This window comes from Vulpes lagopus, chromosome X (assembly GCF_018345385.1).
Source record: "Vulpes lagopus strain Blue_001 chromosome X, ASM1834538v1, whole genome shotgun sequence".
NCBI classification, from domain to species: domain Eukaryota; kingdom Metazoa; phylum Chordata; class Mammalia; order Carnivora; family Canidae; genus Vulpes; species Vulpes lagopus.
In genome coordinates, this window is record NC_054848.1 from 92,257,842 (window position 1) to 92,266,928 (window position 9,087).

Here is a 9,087-nt window from a genome sequence, read left to right on the forward strand (position 1 = left end):
CTGGCTACTAGTATCGCTGTGAGAAATCAAGCCCCTGATCTCTGAGCCAGGAGCCAGGCTTCGGTCCGGCAGATTCCTATCAACTGACAGGAATTCCTAGAGGGCATGACAACAAGAGCACCTAGATACTTCATAAATCACCAGCTAGTTTTAGCTCTTTGGGGGATCCTTGAGAGCTCTGTATCAAAGGCACCTAGGTGGCAGCTCAGGAGGTGTACAGTGGTGAGATCCCAGTATCACATTCTTTAGAATTCTAACCCTCCCTTTCCATAAAGTGGTGTCAGTAAGGATTTCTAATCTCAGGAGTGTGCAGTCTCCCTTTTGTTTATACGGGTCTTTGTTCTCATTATTTACAAACTCTTTTTATCTTCAGCAACATGGGGATGTTAGACAATCACTCTCTCTGTTCGCTGAGGCTACAACAACGGCTGCCAGCACCAGGCGTGAAGAGGAGGAGCAGGAGGCTGTGGAGGAGCGAGGCCTTTCCCACTTACCACATCCCCAGGGGGCTGCTGTCCCAGAAGGCATGATGATGTGTCTAGCACCTTTCACCAAAGTGATTACATGCTGTCCTCATAATAGCCCTTCAAGAAAGCTGAGGGCGTGAGTGTCCGTTCCAACACCATACTGTGCATTGATAGTGGGTCTGGGGCTAGAACTCATCTCCCTGCCCTGGAACCTTAGTGAGTTCAGAGCACGGTGCCCTGGTTTCAAGAGGAAGAGGAGCAGGAACATCAGCATGAGGATGCTTCCTTTTGACAACTTCTGGTCATCCTGCCTGGAAGACAGAACCTCAGGAGACAAAGGGCGGGCAAAGTCAATGCCAAGCCATGCCACGCTTCCTTCCACAAAGGCAGGGTGGAAGAGTGGCGGAAGGAAGGACCAGTGTACAGCAAAGAGCTGGGGACTGCCAGTCTCAGGGTCTGACCTGATCATGATTTTGTCTCTCATCTCCCTGCATCCAAAATGTATGGTGTAGGTGTCTTCAGGCCTGAGATGGTTAGTCCTTCCCTCCCAGAGTCCAGCCAGATGGCTGGTCCCCCTGGCTGAATGGCCCACTGGCAGAGTTTCGAGTGGTGGAAATAACCTCCCCACAGCCTTCAGCTATCCCTCCCCCAGCCCCCTCCAGCAGCTGTTGCTCTTGTCTGAATAGAGGATGATTGTTTCACTTCTTGACTTCTGGGCACAGATTTACCAAGCTGAGCCCCACTTGTGCTGGAGCCAGAGGTGGCGGGAAGAAAGCAATTCATTAAAGGCCTACACAAGTTGGGGTTGCCACCATCCCGAACCATGTGAGGAGGACTAGGGATAGGCAAGGGAGACCTCTGGGACACAGGCATCCATAAGATAGAAAGGATCATAGGAAAGTGGGCTCACGGTTTCTTTTCTTGACACGGGTGTTGGCTTGAAGAGACAAGAGACAAGGAAATGGTTGGCTTATTTCTGTCTTGCCCGCTCCTCAGGTGAGCAGCAAGACACCCTAAAGATGCTTTCTTTCTTTCTTTTTTTTTTTTTTAGTGTAGGCATCAGACATTCTCTAAGAACTGGGAACCTCATAGATGGTGCATGAATTTCACCCTTTTGTCAGAAATGGTGTCGATCCACTCAGGATACCTCAAGGGAAGGAAGATTATGGTGAGGGTACACGTAGCCTGGGAAACAACTAGATTCCAAAGCAGCTACAGTCATCAGCATCTTGTTCTCCTCCTCTTGTGTAGTGTCCCTGCTTGACACTGGAAGTCGGCTCTATTCTTCTCTTACCACTAACTGGAAAATTCTCTCCAGAATCTATAGGAACGGTTCCATGGGTTGCTGGTCTGATCGCTTATTACCCTCAATCCTATTAGGCAGAGCCCTTTGCCCCTGGCTACCTTATCTGTCACCAAACTGTGGGCCTCATTGCTGGCACAGTTAGGGTCACCTCCATGCCACAACTAGCTGGTTGCCTTCCTGAGTGGGAGGAGGTGAGAAGGGTATTGGACATGGGCCCACTGTGACTAGTGGGTCTGGTACAGAGGGCTTTCCTCTGAAGGTTTATCTCAGCGTTGGTGACAATTCACCTGTGACAGATTCAGTGACCAGGAGAGAGACAGGGCCAGTTTTCTGTGTGAGTGAAATAGGCAACTGCTCCTGTCAGCGTTTCCCAAGTCATGTTCTTCAAACCCTAGCATCAGAGTAATCTTCATACTTTCCAAGCCTCCTAATTCCTGGCCTGCTTCAGACCTACAGAATCAGAATTTTGGAGTTGGGATCAGAGGATCTGCACAGTGAACAAGCTCCTCACATAACTCTGTGGACACTAAACTTGAGGACCTCTGCTCTATGTTCTTCAAGTTTCACTTGAGTTGTAGCCTCTTTCTGGAAAGTTCTTTCTGCTATCTCTGCTTAGCAAAATCCTTTCCCACCTCTGGAGGCCAAGTTCAGATGTAGCTGCCTTCATGAAATTTTCCTTGATTTCACAACTCCTTAACTCCCACTATCTCCTGTTGTTATGAAAGAGGGCAAAAAAAAAAAAAAGAAAAGAAAAGAAAAGAAAGAAAGAAAGAAAGAAAGAAAGAAAGAAAGAAAGAAAGATAGAGAAGGCATATTAGGTGTATAAGAATTAAGGTACAGGGAGGTGTTGGGGAGGAAGGCACATCTGGGATGGAGCTCTAGGAAGTGATTTATGTTTTACCCCCAACTTTTTATTTGGAATAATTTGAAAGTAAACTATGATGAATCGTAGTATAGCCTTCACCTAGAAATTGTTAATGTTTTAGATTTGCACATATGTCCCCTCTTCGTATACATATATGTAATACACATCTGTACGTATTTGGAGACATATTTGAAATTAAATTGCAGGCATCCTGCCACTTTATACCTAAATGCCACTTCAGCATGTAGCTCCTAAGAATAAGAGCATTCTCTCATTCTCTTGCATAATCATAATACCATTATCACATTCAAGAATTGTTATATTGATAGAGTATCCAGTATCAAACCCATATTGAAAATTTTCAAAAGCCCTCCAAAACATCCTAGATGTTTGTGTTTACACAGGATTCCATTAAGAATCATGGATTTCGGGGTGCCTGGATGACTCAGTCAATTAAGCATCTGCCCTAGGCTCAGGTCATGATCTCGGGGTCCCGGGATCAAGCTGCGAATCCGGCGTTGGGTTCTCTGCTCAGCGAGGAGTCTACTTCTCCCTCTCCCTTTGCCCCTACCCCTGCTCGTGCTCTCTCCAATAAAAAAAAAAAAAGAATCATGGATTTAACTTGTGTCTTTTTTTTTTTTTAGTCTCCTTTAATCTAGGTTCTAGAATAGTACCTTTGGCTATTTTCCCTAAACATATCAATGTTTTTGAAGAGTCTAGGTCAGTCGTTTTATTTGTAATCTGGATTTGTCTGATTGTTTCTTCATGATTAGATTCATATTCAACATCTTTGGCAAGAAAACTCTAGAAGGAATATTGCTTACTTCCCAGTGCATCACATCGGGAGGTCCACGAACCGTTGCCCTGTAATTGGTGATGCTAAACTTGATCACTTATATAAGGGGTGTCTTCTAGAACTCTTCATTGTATTTTTAAAATTTTTAAAGATTTTATTTATTTATTTGACAGAGAGAGAGCACGAGCAGGGGGAGAGGCAGAGGGAGAGGGAGAGGGAGAAGCAGACTCCCTGCTGAGCAGCAAGCCCGATGTGGAGCTCGATCCCGATCCCGGGGACCCTGGGATCACGACCTGAGCCAAAGGCAGCTGCTTAACAGACTTAGCCACCCAGGTGCCCTTAGAATTCTTCATTGTAAAGGTACATTTTTCCTTTGAAATGAGTAAGTGATCCGTGGAGTAATTAGGAATGTGCATATTTAACAAGCTCCTAGGGGTTTTGAGTGCCCTAAAGTTTGAACCACTGTTTTGCATGTCATGATGTGAAGGAAGGTCCTCAAAGGCCTTGTCCACCTCCCAAATACAGATTAGGCCTGAGCTGAGCGTGTCTTCACTGGTCACCTCCCACTCCACCTCCAAGTGGCCCCTCCCTCTTGCCTGGCCCCAAATCCCTAGCACAAGAGACACTAGTAGGCCAGATGGGGACATCTCCTTCAACGTGAGGGAGCTTGCTCCCTTTACTGGTGAGGTCATTGGCTTTGTGAAGAAGAGCCCTTAGAAAGGGTCCTTATATCAATTCAATGATTGTACAGATGGGAAATTGAGGTTCAGAGAGGTGAAGTAACTCCCCCAAGGTTGCACAGCTATTCGGGGAGGAACTGGATTTGAATCTGATTTCAGCTGTAGAGCCCACACTTTTAAGCACTATGCTATACTCCCTAATGAGCGCTCATTCCACCTGACTTCAGAATTCCCTCACCATTTTCTTCTGAAGCCTTCTGGGCCCTCAGCATTCCTGAGAGTAAGGAAGCAGGGCACCGGACTTATTCTCTTTCGAGGTGGAGAGGCGATGCGACACAGAAATCAATTGGCATTCCTGTGGTCTTACAGCAAGCGAGTAGCTGCACAGGGCCGCTGATGGAGAGACTGTACGCTCTTGCTTATGAATTTGATTTTGATTTAAGAGGCAGCTGAGAGCCACTGTGATTTCTGACTGGTGCTTGCTGAATTCAGAGTAGGTTCGGGTTGGATTAATATCACTGTCCTTTGTGCGGGGAAATGCTGCTGCTTGATCATAAACAGGTTTGCAGGGTTTGGTGGAAAAGACCAATGTTGCCTAACAGCCCCTCTGTGCTTGGCACATGTGATTGACCGCCTTTAGGCTTCCGGCTCTCTGTCCAGCCTGTCATGGGGGAAAATGCAACCTCTTTGACTCTAGTTAGCTCCAGAAAACCTCTCACCCCTGCCCTCTGCCCTCCGCCTTCCATTCCCAATAAATAGAAAACGAGCCTTGCGGAGGCGCTCCACATTTGTGTAGCCCACACTTTTCCCTAGTCTCTCAATTCTTCCCTGAGAATGCCCAGTCAGGGGCGCCTGGGGGAGTTCAATCAGTTAAGCATCTGCCTTGGGCTCAGATCATGATCCCAGGGTCCCAGGATCAAGCTCTGCATAGGCTTCTCAGCTCAGAGGGGAGCCTGCTTCTCCCTCTGCCCACCCTCTACTTGTTCTCTCTCTCTCTCTCTCTCTCTCAAATAAATAAATACATTCTTAAAAAAAAGAGAGAGAGAGAATTCCTGGTCAAATGCTGCAGTGAAATGAAAACGACACGACAAACAAACCCACAAAAAAACAAGACCGTCTCCTACAAGCCACTTGTAATTTGGGGGTTTATTGCACAGTTTCATCTTTAGTTTCAGGTTGCCCATTTTCTAGCGGCAGAGATATCGGAATAACATTGCTGCACCTGTTGTGAAGTCTCAGCTACGGCTGGAGATAGACACAGACAAACACATATAGAGTATCATCCCAATTTTAGCATATGTGCTATTGAAGTGAGCACATGTACATATAAAGTATCATCCAAGTTTAGTGTGTCCTGATAAGTTAAAACAGCGTCATATATAGACACAGAATATTTCAAAGTGGGAGGACTCCAAAGAGGTCACCCGGCAAAGCCCTCCATCCTACTCGTCACCCCCTGGCCAAGAAACCAAAGTTCGGGCAGCTCCAGTGACAAAGTTGCTCACCTGGCTTTCAGAGGCAGCTGGCCTCTGTGACCAGCTTCTATTCAACAAGGGTCTTTTATAAAACAAGGGGAAATCCGCCCTCCTGGTACCTGCTAGCCACTGGGGGCTACTTCTTTCCTCAGAGCAAGGGCTCTCCTTTGCCACCTGGGCCCCAGCCCTGACCCTAGAGGGACTGAAACTTCTAGCACTACAGCCTCGAGCCAGAACCCTGTCTGAGCCTCTGCTGCACCTCTGACTGCTCCCTTCGAGGGCATGCATCCCTGAGCTTCGTTCTCTGGTTGGTCGGGGCTGCCCCACTATATTGCTCCGCTCCCCCCCTGCCCACCCAGCAAGTACAAAGCTCCTGGGAAGCTGGGCCTCCGCGGGTCCACTGCAGTACCATCACTCTGCTTGCCAAAAGCCATTTGATGCAGCAGGTAAGCAGGCAGTTAGAGAAGGTGCATTGGGTTTCTGAGAGGCACCAGTCTAGCTAAAGCAGAAATAGGCTCTAACTTAATAATCTGCTCATCACACACAGTAAGAGACACCCTGACTTATTCAAAGACACCGTGGGCGGTGCAGGGGATGAATAAGCATGATTCACTGCCACTCTGGCACCCGGGGCACGAGGAATAATAAAACCCAAAGAATTGTAGCCGCCTGAGTAGTAAATTAAGAGATCCGGGGCTCAGCTAGACTCTAGACATCAATGTTACCATGGCGATAAAGGGCCCCAGCGTTCAGCAGCTATTATAGAGCAGGCATCTAATAGGCTAGTCTATGTCACAGCCAAAGCCCAAGGGGCTAGCAAAGAAGACCAATTAGCATATCCATTCATTAGGGGCCTCTGCACACTTCTTCTCTTAATTCCAATTAGTTGTTTGTTTGAACCAACGTCTCCTGCCTGCATTATGCTCATTAGTGCCTTTTAGCCACTGGAAATAGGCTTGAATCTCCACAAGGACCTCACAATTTCCTGAGCCTTCATTTTTACCCCCTAGGGGTCTAGGCTTATAGAGTCACAAACCCATGGCCCTCAGTCCCTCGAAATGAAAGCATCTCTCACTGTACAACTGTACTCGACAGATGGAAACTCTGCTCAGGAATGTGATGCGCTAAGGGTTCTTCCTGGAACCCAGCGAAGCAGGGATCTGGGGCCATTATCTGGACCATTCAGGTCAAGGAAAGCCTCTGGCCTTAGCCAGTGAGCCCGTTGGCTATGCCTGCTGGCCACTACTCAGAGGCTAGCTGTTCGGGAGGGGGAGCCTTGGGCACCCAGGACCATACTGGCATCAGCAAAGTCGGGCAGTAGCTGTTCCAGCCTGAAGGACTGCCCTTCGAGGTCCAACCTGCGCCCTGCCTATTCCGGGAAGCCTTCTCTGATCTCTGCAGCCCCAAATAAGTTCCCCCTCCTCTCCATACACTTTGAAGATGACACCCTACACTGGGCAGCATTCATGGGCAGCCTCAGGCCCTCGGCTGGCCTGGAGTTTCGGCACCCAGGATTCCAGAGTCCACAGGTCCCTAATGCCGGAAGGGTCTGGGGTTCTTGAGGGTGCCCAGCACTGCCTGAGTGACTCCAGGGGCAAAAAACTCTTAAGCCCCACTGCACGTGACCTCCCAGAGACTCCATGAACATTTAGCGAATCCCTAGGTAAGGAAAGCACACAGCTGCCCTTTGATGGCTCTGGGACACCCTCCCTCTCCGCACCCCACCTCCCGCCGCACATACACACCACTGCGGAAGTGACCCACCAGAACAGATGTCAGACACTAGCCCATCTTCGTGGTGCAGGCAAAGATTCTCTGAAGAATGCTACCATCACTTCCCTCCTTTGGGAACAGGAAGACCCAGTCCATAGTTTTATAGTGCCCATCAGCACCCCAGTAACCGTGTGGTTTTACCAGTGAAGGCAATCAGGAGAGGAGGCTTAATAGAAGCAGCTGCTCACACCTGCACCCAAGGACTGGGCACAGTTTGAGAGACTGGAGTCATTTGTCGTTGAATCTGCTGTCAACGCCTCTCCTTGCCTCCATAGCCCCGTTCATTTGCCGATCTGCTGGCCACTTCTGGCTCCAGCCTGCTGCGCTGTTTAGCAGATTGCTTTCCACACCCCCTAGAATTGGCAGGAATGGTTTCTCCTGTAGCTAGAGTCTTTTGAGTATGAATTCATACAGATTTCTGTCTTTGAGGTCCTATGGGATTTTGTTATTTTACCCCATCCAACAGCTGGCATTCCAGAAGGCAGCCTGAGTTATAGTCAAAATACATTGCAACTATACTAAGTGAATAGCAAGACCCCAAGTTATCCAGAAGGCTCGGGCGTGGGAGATTCTGGAGAAAGGAATATTTTGTTACCTGAGATCACTTTACTCCAAATCTCCTTTCGTCTTCCCCCTATTGGGGTTTCCCCTTTAGCTTTATTGGGATATATTGACATATAACATTGTCCAAGTTTAGGTGTACAAGGTGATTTGTTTCACTTCTACACTGCAAAATGATGATCACCATAGTGTTAGCTAACAAAACTATCACGTCACATATGTGCCATTTCCTTTTTATGGTAAGAGCACTTAAAATCAACTCTCTTAGCAACTTTCAAGTGTCTAAGGCAGGACTGTTAACTATAGTCACCATGCTGTACATTAGCTCTCCCAGAAATTATTCTTCTTACACCTGGAAGTTTATACCCTTTGACCAACATCTCCCCAATTCCCCACTGCCCAGCCCCTGGCAATCACCATGCTACTCTGTTTCTATGAATTTGGCTTTTTTAAAGTCCACATAAGTGAGAGCATACAGTATTTGCCTTTTGCTGTCCGACTTACTTCACTTGGCATAACGCCCTCTAGGTTCATCCATGTTGTCGATAATGCAGGATTTCCTTCTTTCTCATGGCTAAATGATATTCCTCTGTGTGTGTGTGTGTGTGTGCGTGTGTGTGTGTGTGTGTGTCTCACACTTTCCTTATCCGTTCATCTACTGACAGACACTTAGGTTGCTTCCAGACCTTGCCCATTGTGAATAATGCTATTCCCCCTTCTTGTTTTTTGAAATCTTGCTTACATGACTGTGCTCTTTTCTACTTTAGGGAGATAAGACCAGTTAATCTATCATCTGGTTCTTGAGGCTTGCAAAGGGCCTCGGGATTCTCATATTTAACATTAGGAGTCACACAAAAGACTTAATTGGAGAAAGAGAGAGCTCAATATCTACTGAGATCAGGTTAACCCCTGGAATGTATTTTGCTTTTATTAAAATCTGAAAAGAGGAATGAGCTTTCTCTCTCTCTCTCTCTCTCTCTCTCTCTCTCTCTCTCTCTCTCTCTTTCTCTCTTTTATCAGTGGCCTCTTTCTCTTCAAATAAGGGTATGGTGAGGGGGAGGGACTCTGTTAGGGAACAGGCCTAATTAGTAACGTTCTAGTAAATGGAGTCTTTATTTTAAATTAACCACTATTGAAGCTGTCTTCATCAGAATAGCCTAGGCT